Consider the following 14,829-nt stretch of genomic DNA (forward strand, 5'->3'; position numbering starts at 1 on the left):
GTCGGTTGTCAATCTCCTCTCCCCTTCCCCAGGCCTGGGACTCACAGCTGGGGCCCTCCCTGGTGCTGACAGGGGAGCTGATCCTCACATCTGTGAGCCCAGCACATGGAGCCTGCCAGTATTGAAATTGACATTCTTGTCAGTTTCACAGCTGCTGCTATTTCACATTTTCTCTGTAGCTGTGGCTGTCAGGCTCCAGCTGCTGGTAGGCTCCCTGCTGTGAAATTGAGCTGTGAGCCCTGGGGGTGGGGAGCCATGCTGGGCTCACAGTGTGGGCTGTCAGCCCAGCGCAGAGGAGAGAGGGCTTCAGCTGCCTGTGCCCCACAATCCCTCCCCAACAATTAAGTCGGTGGAAGCGCCTCCTAATGGAGACGCGCACCACTGACAGAAGGGGGTAGTGTGGACATGAAGCACCTCAGTAATTACTTACTAACTTAGGTCAAATTAGTTGTGTATTGTAGACAAGGCCTCAGTTCCTAAGTAACCTGAGACTTGAATCAGGTTTGCCCTTAGCTTCATGACTGAACTAAACAAATCCAGGGAGGTTACTGTTGAACATATGGCACTGTGTGTTGGGTGCAAGTTTGTTTTTTGATACCAGGCGCTGGAAACTCATTCCTCAAACTGGACAGCTTATCAAATAGAAGATTTAAAAAACCCACAAAGAATAATTGTTTTAAGTGTGAGATACAGTGCATTTTTTTTCTTACCATTCTGGTAATGCATTTATCTATTTTGTGCTTAATGCAAGTACCAGATAACACTTTTGCTTCTCTACAATGCCTAAAAGACAAAAGGCAAAAATGTGCAGAGTGATAGAGAAGGCAATGTGTTGATTTAGTCATATAATTTCGTCTAATGTGTGTTCACTTTTCATTTATTGTTTTACATAGAACATTCAGCCACACAGCAGTTAGAAAGATTAGATAGCTTTCGATGTTTAGCTATAGTTCTAACAGCAATTTTACAATGATCTATGGAGCATTAGAAGCACAGAAGAAAAGAATTAAAAAAGGTAGGCAAAAAATGAAAGCTGACAGACCTCTTTCTTATTGCCACCTAATAGTTACCTGTTTTGTGCTGAACTGTAAGCAGTGCTTGTGCAGTGATCTAGACAAAGATTTCCTTGCTGGCGGAAAGTTGCCTAAAATAACTTACTGAGGATAAAAAGGCTGCCCAGGTCAGTAATGCTGTGAAATCCTCAATGTGTAACAGCTCCAGGAGGTTTGTAGACATCTAAGCTTTAAAAAGCTTTAGTCCCTTGATCAATTAGTGCTGATTGGCTGTGCAGAATACACAGACCTTGTACTGGTAATGCTGAGATGCCTTGTGTGAAGAATTTTCAGATAACCTGGCACTGGGTATATAACTATTGAATTGTTCATCCCTTCAGCAGAAACCTGAGTTTTGAGCACTGGGAAAGTAAAGTTCTCTAATAGATATTAAATAAAATTAAGATTTGTAGTTGGTGTGTTTACTCTACACCCTAATTTACAATTGTTGAACATACTGTCAGTTGTAATGTATCTGGCTAACTTTTCTTAAAGCCAAATGCAATGTGGATACACAAAATACAATATAACTATATCGAGTTTCATCAATCCAGGGAATGAACTTTCAAAAAAGTGTTCACTCTTTTTTATTTAATTTTAGGGAAAAGAATGTAAAGATGCGTATTAATATTTCCATTAACTCTGCTTAAAAGTGACCACTAATAATAGATGGTAAATAACTTTGCTAGTCAGCCAATAATCTTAAATTGAATATGCTGAATTGCACTGACCAGTTTTTCAAATTTTACTTTTTAACATGTCATTTGAAGTGTTTTCCTTTATATAGTCCCAATGAAAATTTGACATTGAGAAATATGCATGAAGTAGTTTTCAAAAGTCACGGGTCCAAATTTTGTACTCAAAACTCTTCTTGGTCTATTTGTTGTTTTTTTACACACATCTGAAATAAAATATCTCAGTTTGATGGTTTATGGTTATTTTTAGGAGCAGACAGAAATTTGATAGCTTTCTCCCAAGAACTGGAGTAGGGAAGTGCACATTGGTCCACAGACCTGTTACAGTAGGTACCTCAGCCCACTTGCAGGTTGCGAGCAAAACCAGACCTATCAGTTACTGGCACCATGGCAGTGCTGTTCTCTCCATTTTCTCTGGTTCACCAGTGGCTCAGCCGGCCCTCCCTGCTGCAAAGCTTTTTGGAGGGAAATCCCAAACTTTAGTTTAAATTTCTGATTTAATGGTTAATCCAATTCCCAACTGCATCCCAGGGCTGTTTGCCCTTCACCTCCCTTCTGAGGCATTTGCAGCAGATGGTGCGCTACAGGTTTCAGGGAGTGAGGCAGGCCAAGAAAAGCTAGAGGCAAAAGGAAAGGGCTGTGTCTCCTGCCCCCTCCTCCTGGCAGAAAGGATAGGGTGGCCAAAACTTGTGAAAACCGGACACTGAGCACCGGAAACTCCCCCACCTCCTGCTCTGCCTCCTCCCCTCCCCCTTTGCCAGTTGCTTGCTGCTTACCTCTCTTCTTTTCCCCTTCTCCCCCCCCCCCAGCTGGGATCTGGAGGTTGAGGGGTGACTGGGGCAGGATGGGGGGCAGAACCCTGGGGATGGAGCAGACAGGAGCCTAAGAAGGTGGCCCGGGTGGGGAGCCTGACCACCGGCCCTGCTCCTCAAATGCTGCGTGCCTCAGGATCCATGCCGGCAGCTGCCGGCACAACTCTCTGCTGAAGCCAAGCAGTTTCTGAGTGCTCCCCCAGCTCCAGCAGCAGCTGCTCTTCCAGGCTCCTGGCAGTGAAATGGAAGCTGATTGCAGATGGTTCCTCAGGCAACCGGACTTTTGGTATCCGGTCAGTTGTACTGACTGGGAACTGTCAGGTCCCCTTTCGACTGGACTTTCCAGTCAAAAACCGGACACCTGGCAACCCTAGGAAAGGAGCCAGGCAGAATTAGAGTTGCCTGCTCCGTAGCAAGCCTACCTTCCCCATCTCCATGAGGACTGTGAAGCCAAGAGGTCAGAGAACCAGATGGAAGACCATGCCTGAGTCCCCGTAGCCTGCATCAGCAGCCGTGCCTCTGACCATGGAGCTCAGCCACCTCTTCTAGCTCTGCCTCTCCTTGGACACTGGATACAGCATGAGCACTGATAACACCAGAGTGTGTAGTTAGGGGTCTTCGGCCCAGGCCCAGCTCCTTTGCCCTGCTGCCACCTCTATCACAGGTGCCTCCCACCCTGTGGGATCCCTACTGATAGGCAATCTCTAGGAGGAATAGAGACCCATCTGGCTCATGTGGATCCTATACGATAGAAAGAGTAGAGGAGCCCATCCTGAACCAAGGTACCTTCCTTGGGAGACTGGTTGGGGAGGCAGGATGTCCAGCCTCTTTGAGGGCATGGGATCACTAGCACTTGAAATATTTTTGGAGTAGTGTCCAAACCCAATTTTGCTTCCGCCTCCCTCCCCCCGAGCAGGATCTTAGGGACAAACTTCCAAAGGGGAAGTAAATAAAATCAGCATGGTTCCCTCTGCTGATCTTCACAAAGTGCAGCGGGACAGAAAATAGTCAGCGCCCAATTCCCCTGCTCACCTTCTTGGAGCGCAGCGTAGCGGATTTAGTGCAGAAAGCACCAAGGTAAATATCTGTGCTGGTTCTTCTGGGAGTGTATGCCCACACAAAGAAAAAATAGATAATTCTTCCTCCTTATGGGAAGAAGGCCAGTTATCTGAACCAGAAGTAGCAGATCAAATAATCTGCAGTATATAATAAGATTCCAGGATTGTCACTCTGAAGCCTATTATGTCTGAGTGTGAAGGATGAAACAGCTACAAAAGCATGGTTGTGAGGACTTTTTGTTCAGAATATCACCATGTTGAATCATCACTGAGTTTCATAGTCTGTTACTGTCCAATTTTTAAGTTCTTAGGCATCTTGATTTAACATACACCCATATGATGTACAGTTACAGTAAGGCAAGTGGCTATGCTCTAGACCATTGTTATATTAGAGATAACTCAACCTGCCTTACGAGAGGAGAAAACCTGCCTTATGCGAGATGACTCAAAAAGCTTGGCTTGTTTAGCCTAACCAAAAGAAGGCTGAGGGGAGATACGATTCCTCTCTATAAATACATCAGAGGGATAAATACTAGGGAGGGAGAGGAGTTATTTAAGTTCAGCACCAATGTGGACACAAGAACAAATGGATATAAACTGGCCATCAGGAAATTTAGACTTTTAGAAATGTAGATGATTTCTAACCATCAGGGGAGTGAAGTTCTAGAACAGCCTTCCAAGGGGAGCAGTGTGGGCAAGAAACCTAGTTCGCCTGAAGATTGAGCTTGATAAATTTACGGAGGGGATGGTATGATGGGACAGCCTAATTTGGCAATTGACTGATCTTTGACTACGAGTGATAAATATACCCAATGGCCGGTGATGGGACGTTAGATGAGGTGGGTTCTGAGTTATTACAGAGAATTCTTTCTGGGTGTCTGGCTGGTGACTCTTGACCACATACTCAGGGTTTAACTGATTGCCATATTTGGGGTCGGGAAGGAATTTTCCCCCAGGGCAGATTGGCATAGGCCTTGGTGGGGGGGTTTGCCTTCCTCTGAAGCGTGGGGCACGGGTCACTTGCTGGTGGATTCTCTATATCTTGAAATCTTTAATCAGTATTTGAGGACTTCAGTAACTCAGTCTTAGGTTAGGGATCTATTACAGGAATGGGTGGGTGAAGTTCTGTGGCTTGCGTTGTGCAGGAGATCAGACTAGATGATCATAATAGTCCCTTCTGACCTTATAGTCTGAGTCTGTGAATCACTATCCCTGCTCTGTAGCTAATTTGCATGCAACAGTTTCATTAGTTGTATGAGAGAGAGGTTGCACAGATTGCAGATTACTTGGTGAACCTGCTACACCCATGTGCTCAATTGCCACCTGCACAAATCAACACAAGTCTCCTTGCACAACCCGATCATACACAAATCAGCATAACCACCCCCATAACAACACAACCAGCACACATAGTAACCTCAAATACGCGCACAGCTTCTCGCTGCAGTGCATGCTCCCTCATTTGCCACCGCACAAATCAACACAACTCTCAGTACAACCGTTCCTACTCACAAATGAATGTAACCGCCAACACCTACAATAAGCCCAAACATAACTCTGAAGCCTATAGTGTCTGCTGAGTTAGCATGAAGTGATGGAAACAGCTACAAGCATGATTGAGAGCACTTCGTTTAGAATTTCACCAGGTTCAATCATCACTGGTATTTGTGGTTTGTTACTGTCCAATTTTTAAGTTCTCAGCCGTTTTGACTTAATGAATTATTATACTCCTGCAACAGCATGGACTTTTGGCTGTGTGTGTGCATGTATTCACTCTCACACATACAACGCTAAAACACAACTTACTTCGGGAATGCATGGTATAACCATTCTGAGGAGTACTTGTCTGAATTAGATGTACAATACTGGGTCTCATCTGAGAGCACTCTCAACTTCATAGCTACTATTTCCAATCAGAAAACCTAACCAGAAGTGTACTTCCATGGATAGTAAATATGACACCCACTCTAGTGGTTTAATTGGGATGGTGCTGTAGGGGCAAGAATGTGGTTCCAAGGTTGGACTGTACAATATTGTGGAGCTGGAATCAAGGTAGCTGCCCTCAGGAAGCATTTAATGTTGATATTTGTCCAAGCAAAAAGGTTTAAGTTGCTGTAGGATAATGTTCTCAGCATGTTCAAGAAATGAGCAAAACTTACTATAGAATAATAGTATAGTATAAAATAGTACAAAATAGTATACAAACTTCAGTACATTTTAAACACCACTTATTCAAACAATGGAGACCAGGACTAAAATTGTCCAAAGTGTCTCTGACATCCTTGGAAATACCTCAACATTTCTCTGCCTGTTCTGGAGGGTCTCTGCAAGCCAGAAAAATCTGTGTGGAATACTCCATCTTCCTGTCAACCAACTGCTAAAAAGGTGGGTAAGCTTTATCAGAATTCATATGAAGAGTCATCTTGTGTCCACTTACCTCCTCCCTCTGATTTTCTGATAAGGTGGCAATAATCAAGAGTGGAATATTTATCCACCCCTAATGAAAGGGGTGGGGGGGATTAGATTCTTTGGGAGGAAAATTAATTTCTTCATCTTCACCAAATGTGAGGATAGCTAATTAGTTTCACCAATTTCACCTATTGGACAAAATTTCAACTTTTTACGAAGAATCTTCCTGATGAACACTGCAGACTGACTATTGCCCTTATTAAGGAGGGTGTAACACAATGGCTTGCCCTATGGGCTGGAGAGCCTGGGGGTAAGGCTTTCCAGTCCATGGGGCAAGCCATCATGTATAAAACACTCAATTTGCAAATACCTGCAGGATGAAGGGGTGATCACTAGCAGCGAGCATGGATTTACTAAGAACAAATCATGCCAAACAAGCATGATTTCTTCCTTTGACAAGGTAACTGGTTTGTTGGATGGGGGAATGCAATGGACATAATATGCCTGGACTTCAGCCAGGCTTTTGACACAGTCCCACATGACATTCTCATAAGTAAGCTGGAGAAATGTGGGCTTTTTGCTTCAGAATGTAAGCCCTTGGATCCATTATCCCCTCCCTTTCCTAGGTTGGCTTGCTCACTCAGTCTGAAGGAAGCGTCTTTTCATATTTTGGCAAGATCATCACACAGGAAGTACTTTTGTGTAACCATAGGGCAGGACCATTTCCAATCCATGATCCTCCCCTCTGGTTTCACTGCTGCATGCTGAGCCTTTACAGAATGCCCATCCACAGTGGCCGCTTTCCTTAGAAGGCAAGGCATTTTTGTCTTTCTGTATTTAGATTGTTATTCAAGTAATAAGGTTCACAGGGTCCAGATCACCCTGGAGAAATGGATCATCAAGAATAGAGAGATCCAATTGATATCCAGAGATTCAACTTGATTTAGTTAAGGGTAATTATTCCCATGCTCTGCAGTAGGAGAAATTGTTTTTCTTTACAGATTGTGTTAGCTATACTTCAATGTAGGAAAATAAAATGGAATTAATCTGGCTGTGAATATTTTTCTTGAGTGGAGGGAACTTCAGGGAGCAGGACTTTCCTCTCTGCTGCATGCCAGCCTTGATTCTGCCCAAAACTGCAGGCAGACTGAAGTACCCATTGTAATGGATCTGTGGGCCTTACTACTCAAAGAAAGGACATTTTCAGGTAAACAAATTTTCCTTTTGTGCTACAAATCAAGAATTGGAGATGCAAACTTTCAAAGCCTAATCTCCCCTACCCCTTGACAATACACAGTTTTTACAGTGACCGCTGAGATTTAATCAGTGTTTAATTAATGGATTTGTTCAGCTACTCTGGTTTTATTTACCTTTCTTTCCACTTGAATTAAGGGATGTAACTGATGGGATTTTTGTAGCGGCTATGTGGGTTTTTGTGTTGTTTCTCTATTTTACAAAAATATCTTTTAATTTAGATTGTTTCATGTTAGCATAGTCTCGAAAATTGATTCGTGGTTCTTAATATGGGGTTATTTTCTTGAAAACCATGAACCGGAAAAGAATCAATACAGGGCTTTGAAAATGGTAGAGTTTTGTAGTACCCCAGTACGATTGATTGCAGCTGCTTTTGTAAGGATTTAAAAAGAACAATCTGTATTAAAAACATCATTCTTTGGTATGAGCTTCAGCAGTTTCAAATAGGTTTCCATGGGGGCTGCCCTGAAATTTGACCATTCCAAGGGATTGTAGTAATCGCCAGTGGACCAGGGCAGTGAGGCAGAGGAAAGGCTATTAGGTGAGGAGTTATTGGCATGCATGCCAAAGAGGTTACCCTGGCAGCTTTAATCATTCAGTCAAATTCTCTAGAGCAGTAAGGAAATATAAGTGTTCTTCTGAATGATGTAAGAAGGATTAGCAAAGCCAGAGTGGGGTGGAAAAACTGGTGCACATTACATTCAAAACCACTAACTAAAGGCAGGTATGTGCATTTGAGTTATGTTTAGAAAATTGCCTGCCCCTCTCACTGGTCTCAAATAGCACCTTGGTGATACAAAGATCTGTTAGCATCTTCATTCAGTACACTTTAAAAGGTATTAAATTAGAGTCTGGGTCACATCTGCATCTTCAATTTATCCTGTGTGCACATGGGTTGATCTACATTTTAAAATCTGATTAGCATTTTTGATCTGTGACGACAATTTGCATGGTGTGTTTTGTTCTATTTTTGGGTAAAACTCATCAGTGCTTTTTGGAAAATGTGCAGAAAATTGCTATGCTAACTGAGGCAAATCAATCTGACGCATGTTGTTGTTTGGGTAACTGTCTGCTGATGCAGATCAGAGGGCAACGTGCCCTTTAAAATTTCAAACTGGAGTAACACTTTGGAATTGAATTGCATTTAGTCTCTCTAAAGTATCTTCCCTGTTCTAGCTTCAAAGACGACTGCTCATACTCCATCCATGTCAAAGGCAGAGGAAGAATGAACTATTCTCAACACTGATTGATGATGGCTTTGCATGAAAGTACTGCAAGGGCTCTGAGCATTTTAATTCCAGGGTTGTCAGAGAAACTTAGTATTAAAGCTATGCTTTTACATGGAATGCTATAATTGTTGTGTTGGCTGAAAAGCAACCTTGGAGCTTTCAAGGTAAAGGAGACAACTAAGCTATAGTACTCAATTCTAGGTTCTGTTTGTGGTTTCTAAAAAATCCTGTCAATGCAGAATCACTAGAAGAAATGTATTAACATGTATTTTACATCAACAGCTCAACAGTACGATCTATTTCAGTTAATATATTGCATTGCTTTTTCCCTCTGGCGTGCATAGGTAATTTCATTTTGTTTGGGATGAATTAAGTATTCATTTGCTTAGGAAGGCTGATTGATCTTAACCTATGGGTCTACAGACATAGCTGTCAAGGGAAAATGTGACACCCTCCCCAAAAGCCAACCAATTTATTTCTGCCTCCTTAGTGGTATGCAGGCTTTTCAAGATTTCCCACAGCAGAAGACTGAAAAACTTAATTGTTTACTCTAATGATAACAATAATTTAAAAATAAAATTTTAAAGTTCTGAATCCTATAATCCAATCATTTTTATTTGCATATTTGCATTGATAGACTGTGGCACTTTTTCCTAGAGGTTCCCCAGTTGGCAGGTGTGCCTTTTTCTTTGAGGTACAACAGTATTTTATGGTGTGTAATAATGGCAAACAAGCACAGAAAAAATGGGAAGGTAAAAAAGTTGGTTTCTCTTACAAATTCCACATAATTGAATGTGTCCAAGGAGACCTGCATCTTCTGCAACACACAGCCAGACCCATATACGGGGTCTCAAACCAGCCAGTCAGTGATTGTTGAAAATTACCTAAGCTAGGCAAATATTAAATTGGGCACACAGACCAGAAAGGGTATGCAATAGATGATCAAATTCACCAGTCGTCAGCATCTGCTAGAAGAGAACAAACGTGAGAACAACCATTAAGTATAATCTGTTAGCGAACGAAGGCCTCTTTACTCCTGAATGAGAGCATCCCTTGGGGGTTTAACGTGCTTTATCTTTAGGTGCGTTGATTTCACATCTTTAGCTGATTTGCCTTAATTTTCCTGAATATTCCCATGTACACATGGCCTTAGAGAAGGACACCGTCTGTTCTTGAAGTCATAGAGCTGACAAATCCCATTGTTAGGATCTGTGCAGAAGAATAGAAAAACTTGTCCATTCTTATGAGTGCGCTTCCTTCCTATTAATAGGAAGGTCCAAGGATCTTGTCCATCCTGGGCAAATCGGCTTTAGAACAAGGGATCAGATTCATCAACAGAAGTAGAGCCTGTTGCATTCTCTTCAGCAACTAAATTTGAGTCATATACAGTTTCACATCTAGCTGTTTTGATTCCTTGCTGTGTTAAAACACAATAGCTTTACCTCATGCTGGCCAGATCTTTAGTGGTTGTAGGGGATGCCCTTTTTGGTCTTGGATGCAGATCTAGTTCTGCCCCCAAAACTGCAAGCAGGCCAAAGATCTATTTTTTGGATCTGTGAACTGTTCATATTAGAAGAATAATTTTCACATAAGCATGGATAAATGCCATTGTCTTTTTAGGTCCTGTCATTAAATAAAGTATCATACAGTATTTATACATTAGGGGGAGATTTTCAAAAGCACAAAGGACAGCTGGGTGCCCTACTGCCCTTTGTTCCTTTGAAAAATCTCTCCTCAAGTGCCCAAAACTCTTTTGTTGCTGTGTTTTTCATTTGAGCCATCAGACTGAAGAAACTTCTGTGACAGTAATGTTTTTGTTCTACATTAATTCTGCCATTATCAGCTATACTTCTAGTTACTAAAAACAGTCTGGCATAACTGGTTCTATTGTGTGTTCTATATATATCTTTAAAACAAAACAGAGGTACCTGTTTACACACTGCCCTGTGATTTTTCAGATTGGATTTAGAGAGCTGGTCCAACTTTTATACTTCTTATCTGGCTCCTATATCTTTAAGTCTTTTCCTTTTACCATCTGGAGTGGAACTGGTTTTCGGTAATTCTGTTTATTTTGGGCTCCATGGTTTTCTTCAGCAGCCAGAGATAGTCAAACTGTTTCTTTATCTGCAGTGAGAGATTCAAGGCCTGAAGCTATAATTTTTGTGCAACATCAGGAAGTTCTACATTAGAAACAATGAGCGTGAATAATCTTTCTGGCATATATTCTAGACAATATAGTAACTCTGGACGAGAGAGCCAAACAAGATTTTAGTCCGAAACACTTCTTTCAGCACCAAGGTTGTGCTCTCATTGCCACAGGAAAATGCAGAGTTACAGTTCTAGTGCTGATGGACATACAAATGCTAACTTGTTATTGTTTCATGCTTACATAAGGAAGAGCTGCAAATGTTCTCCGTTTTAAAGCACTTTTAAAATAAGCTTTTCACTCTGTCATTAAGTCAAAACTTCTTGTCTAATTGGAAGAACTGAGAGGCAGCCTAATAAATTCAGTACAAGTAGTTCCCATCACAAGGCAGTTTCACTCTTTGCACAGAGATGTATAGTAGCGCAGGCACAGAAAATTAATGGGGCATAGAGAACTTTTATTAGGTTATTTATAATGCATTTATTAGGTAACACAGGTGGATAATAACTGCAGTAGGGATGCAGTAAGTGTAGATGCAAATTTCTGTATGATACAGGCAAATTTCTATTGCTGTAAGACCTGTAGCACTCAAATCTTCGGCCCACTGCTATGGAAAGAGGATCTTGCTGTGACCAGAATTCTGCAGACTGCAAGCACTGGAATAGCTACAGGAAGGCTGCTCTGTGTAACAATGTTATGTAGAGAGGGCAAATAACTTGACCAAGAAAAAAAAGGGGAGTCTCTAGTATGGCATACTTAAATACCCTGTTTATCTTATTAGTAAAATATTGCAATAAAAACCCAAAAATGCACACACACCCCCAATCAGGATCAAGACTCCACTGTGCTAAGCACAGTGCAATACATTCAAAGATGTGGTCCCTGTCTTGAGGAGCTTACAATCTGTCAGTACTTTAGGTTCAAGTGGGAGCACAAAATGTTTGAAAGATGAAGAAGTGAATTCTAATTAGATTTTTGAGGGCTATTCATCCCCTTTAGAAGAGACCTTTCTCCGAAAGAGGTTCTGGGCTTTTGTTCCCTCTACTCTACAATGTAGAGGGGAGTGAATGCTCAGTAGATGTCCCCTCCCTTATGCCTGAGCCAAGGAACTGCATCTATATGGACAGGACAAAGTTAGGGATGGCACCTCATTAATGGTTCAGAATCATGCATTTGATACAAATGCAAGGTGGTATAATCCTTTGCCTAATTACGGCTAGTAAACAAGCATCTTTTTCTAATCAAAAGCTGCTTTGTAACTATCCTTGGATATGGATTGTGGAACTTTATGCATCAAGAGAAGTTCCTTAAAGTGCAGGGACAGTTTGTCACCCTAGAGCCAGCAGAAGCCTGTCTGTGAGAACCATGCATAATCTGAGTTTTGTGGGATGGGTGGGTAGGGCAAAGCCCAGGAGAGGGTACTTGTAGATTGAATATCTGGGAAAGCCCTATACTTTGAGGTGGAGCTCAATCTACACTTAAAAAGCTGCACTGCTCCGGTGCAATTGTGCTTCTATAGTGCTTTGGTGAAGATGCTACTATGCTGACGGGAGACCATAAATGTAGTTAATCCACCTTTGCAAGAAGCAGTAGCTGTGTCGACAGGAGAAGCTTTCTCGTTGACATGGCGTTGTTTACACCGGGGGTTAGGTTGGTATAATTGCGTTGCTCAGAGTGTGGATTTTTCACACCCCTACGTGACGTAGTTATACCATTGTAAGTTTGTAGTGTAGACCTGGCCTTAACAGTTCTGTTCTCTGCAATGTTTTGTCAAAATCATGACTTTGTTCCTCCTGGAGGAGATTGGGGTTAGTGCACTCTTGAGGGTGAGGGATTGAAACTTGGCCAGTGAATTGACTATACTGCTGTAAGGAGGAAGCTCTAGGAAGTTACGCAGAAGGATAAACCAACGCATTCCCTGAAATCCACAATGAAGGGACTAGGATTTCCTATGAATCTTTAGGATCTGTTCCGTTTGGTGGCTACAGACCCACGTCTTTCTCTGCTGCAATCTGAGAGAGAGAAGTTTGCTCTTCTGCATGATATTTTTGCCAGCCTTTCTGTGGGTTTCTCTTCAGCCCTGTTATGGGTTTTTCTGGAATGGCCCTCTTTTTTTAGATGAGCATATTCCCTATATCTCTCCCAATTACCAGAAAATGTGTAGTACTTAAGTTTTAATTGGTTTCACAAAATTAGTCTAATACAAGTGTGTAGAGGACAGAGTCTGTTGTATTTTTTCCTTTTTCTCACACACAAGGACATATTTCTAACTGTACAACCTGCATCTTTCTGGCGTGTATTGACTTGGAGACTGTGACATAACATCACTTCTTAAATCTATTTTGACTTTGGTCGTATGGATTACGTATAAAACACTTCAGTATGCGAAGAGGAGCAGTAATATATCGTTAATAACATCGCTGCAAAGTTCAAATTCTGTATCGCATAGCTATCCCAGAAAAGAACAGAAATTTGAGTGCATCTGTAAGTAAAAGCTTTTTTTCCTCCGTGTGTCACACTCACTCATTGCCATAGCACTCAAAGTTCAAGGTGCTTTCAATGTCTGCACATACTGGGCGATTTGGTGGCAGTCGATGAGAGTAACTCCCGTTGACTGCTGTGCTTCCCTTATGCACAGTATCTTCACTGCACCGCGCCAACGGGAACACGCTGCACCACTTGAGGGGGTGGTTTTACTGCGTTGGCTTCTGGATCGACTGAGCGGGTCTTCACTGACCGCTCAGTCGATCCAGATAGGTCGATCTGATGGCGGTGACTTTGCCACCGTCAGTGTAGACGTACCGTAAGACACTAGCAATCAAGCAGCGCTTTTACATGGGGAAAACTGTCTACAACAACAGTATTGTAGAAGTGAATGACTAATAGGATAAGTAGGAAATGTGTTTTGTTTCTAATCTCTATATCCTTCTTTTACCCTCTTCCCATTGCCTTGAAGAGCTTTTTTTTTCAAACTTTACAACCCTAATTTTGATAAATGAGTATTCTACAAGAGAAACCAAAAAAAACCTGTTTTACATTCTCTTCTTTGTATCAGGGAGAGAAGAAGATTTTTTTACCAAATACTTACCTGCCACAATCTGATTCAATAAAATAATGTAATTTACATTTGTCATGATTTGTAATGAACTAATGACTTTCAGATTTACAAACTCAAGATGTATTTGTAATGGAAGTATTTATTACATAGATGATGTTACTCTATGGTACATTCACTAGTTTTAGATGTATTCCACTTTATTCAACAACCAGACAGTGCTCCAGTGGATCATTGGCTTGTAATATGTTAATTATTTAGGTCACAGAATTTTGTAGCATACACTCTTGGAATATAAATGTAAGTGGGGGTAACAATTGATGGATGAGATTAGAATCAGGATGCATTAGGTGTTTTCTGTGGCTTCAAGGCTAGATTAAAAAAGCCTGATAAAAGGGACATCCTTGTTAAGTATCTCTGCCATTTAATAGATCTGGAAATAATACAGTTGCATAAAAGTGACATGTCTATTGTGTAGCCTGGGATTAATCTAGGGTGCAAGTGAACCTGCCACAAATAAGTGTCATGGATCCACAGGATTTTTGCTATCTCTCATCTTTGAAACAGTCTCTTGGAAGAACTCCTTTATTGTATCAGACCTTCAAAGAGTCCCAATCTTCCTTCAGCATAGAACCTGCAGCCTCACTGCTTCCTAGATAGGGTTCAGCACTCCTGCTGCAAGCTCTGCTCAGTAAGTCCTGCTGAGATAGACTCCTGGCAGAGACTAGTGCACTCTTCAGGGACTAATGCATCCAAGCAAATATTTGCAGTGACACGCAACCAGCGTTTTCAAAACAGGATTTATTAGTCAACTGGAACACAACATTGGAAGTCCTTTGGCTAGCATCAAGAAATAAAAGTTAAAGCATAGTCCATTCTGGTCAAGCCAGAGCAAAGCACCAGCCAAGCTGTAGTGGATTCCATGTCAAGCTCTGTTTCTCAGTGACTTGTTTAGTTAGTCCCAGGTGAGGGATTCTGTCAGAGCCCAACCAACTCTTTATCCTCTCCTGGTCATAGCTCAGTTCTTTATTCCCCAAGCAGGGCCATGCTGTGTTCACAATCCCTCTGGCCGGAGCACCCCACTGTGAAATTAATTCATGAGTCCTTTGAGCTTGCATT

General features: G+C 41.8%; 1 protein-coding gene across 2 annotated transcripts in view; it reads left to right on the top strand.

The window, feature by feature from the left end:
* Positions 1 to 14,829, top strand: part of SDC2 (syndecan 2) — a 129,441-nt gene that overhangs the window by 92,640 nt on the left and 21,972 nt on the right. The gene's annotated exons all lie outside the window — the stretch shown is intronic.

This window comes from Emydura macquarii, unplaced genomic scaffold, assembly GCF_026122565.2.
Source record: "Emydura macquarii macquarii isolate MOO-44397 ecotype Brisbane River unplaced genomic scaffold, CSIRO-AGI_Emac_v2 contig_383, whole genome shotgun sequence".
Taxonomy (NCBI): Eukaryota; Metazoa; Chordata; order Testudines; family Chelidae; genus Emydura; species Emydura macquarii.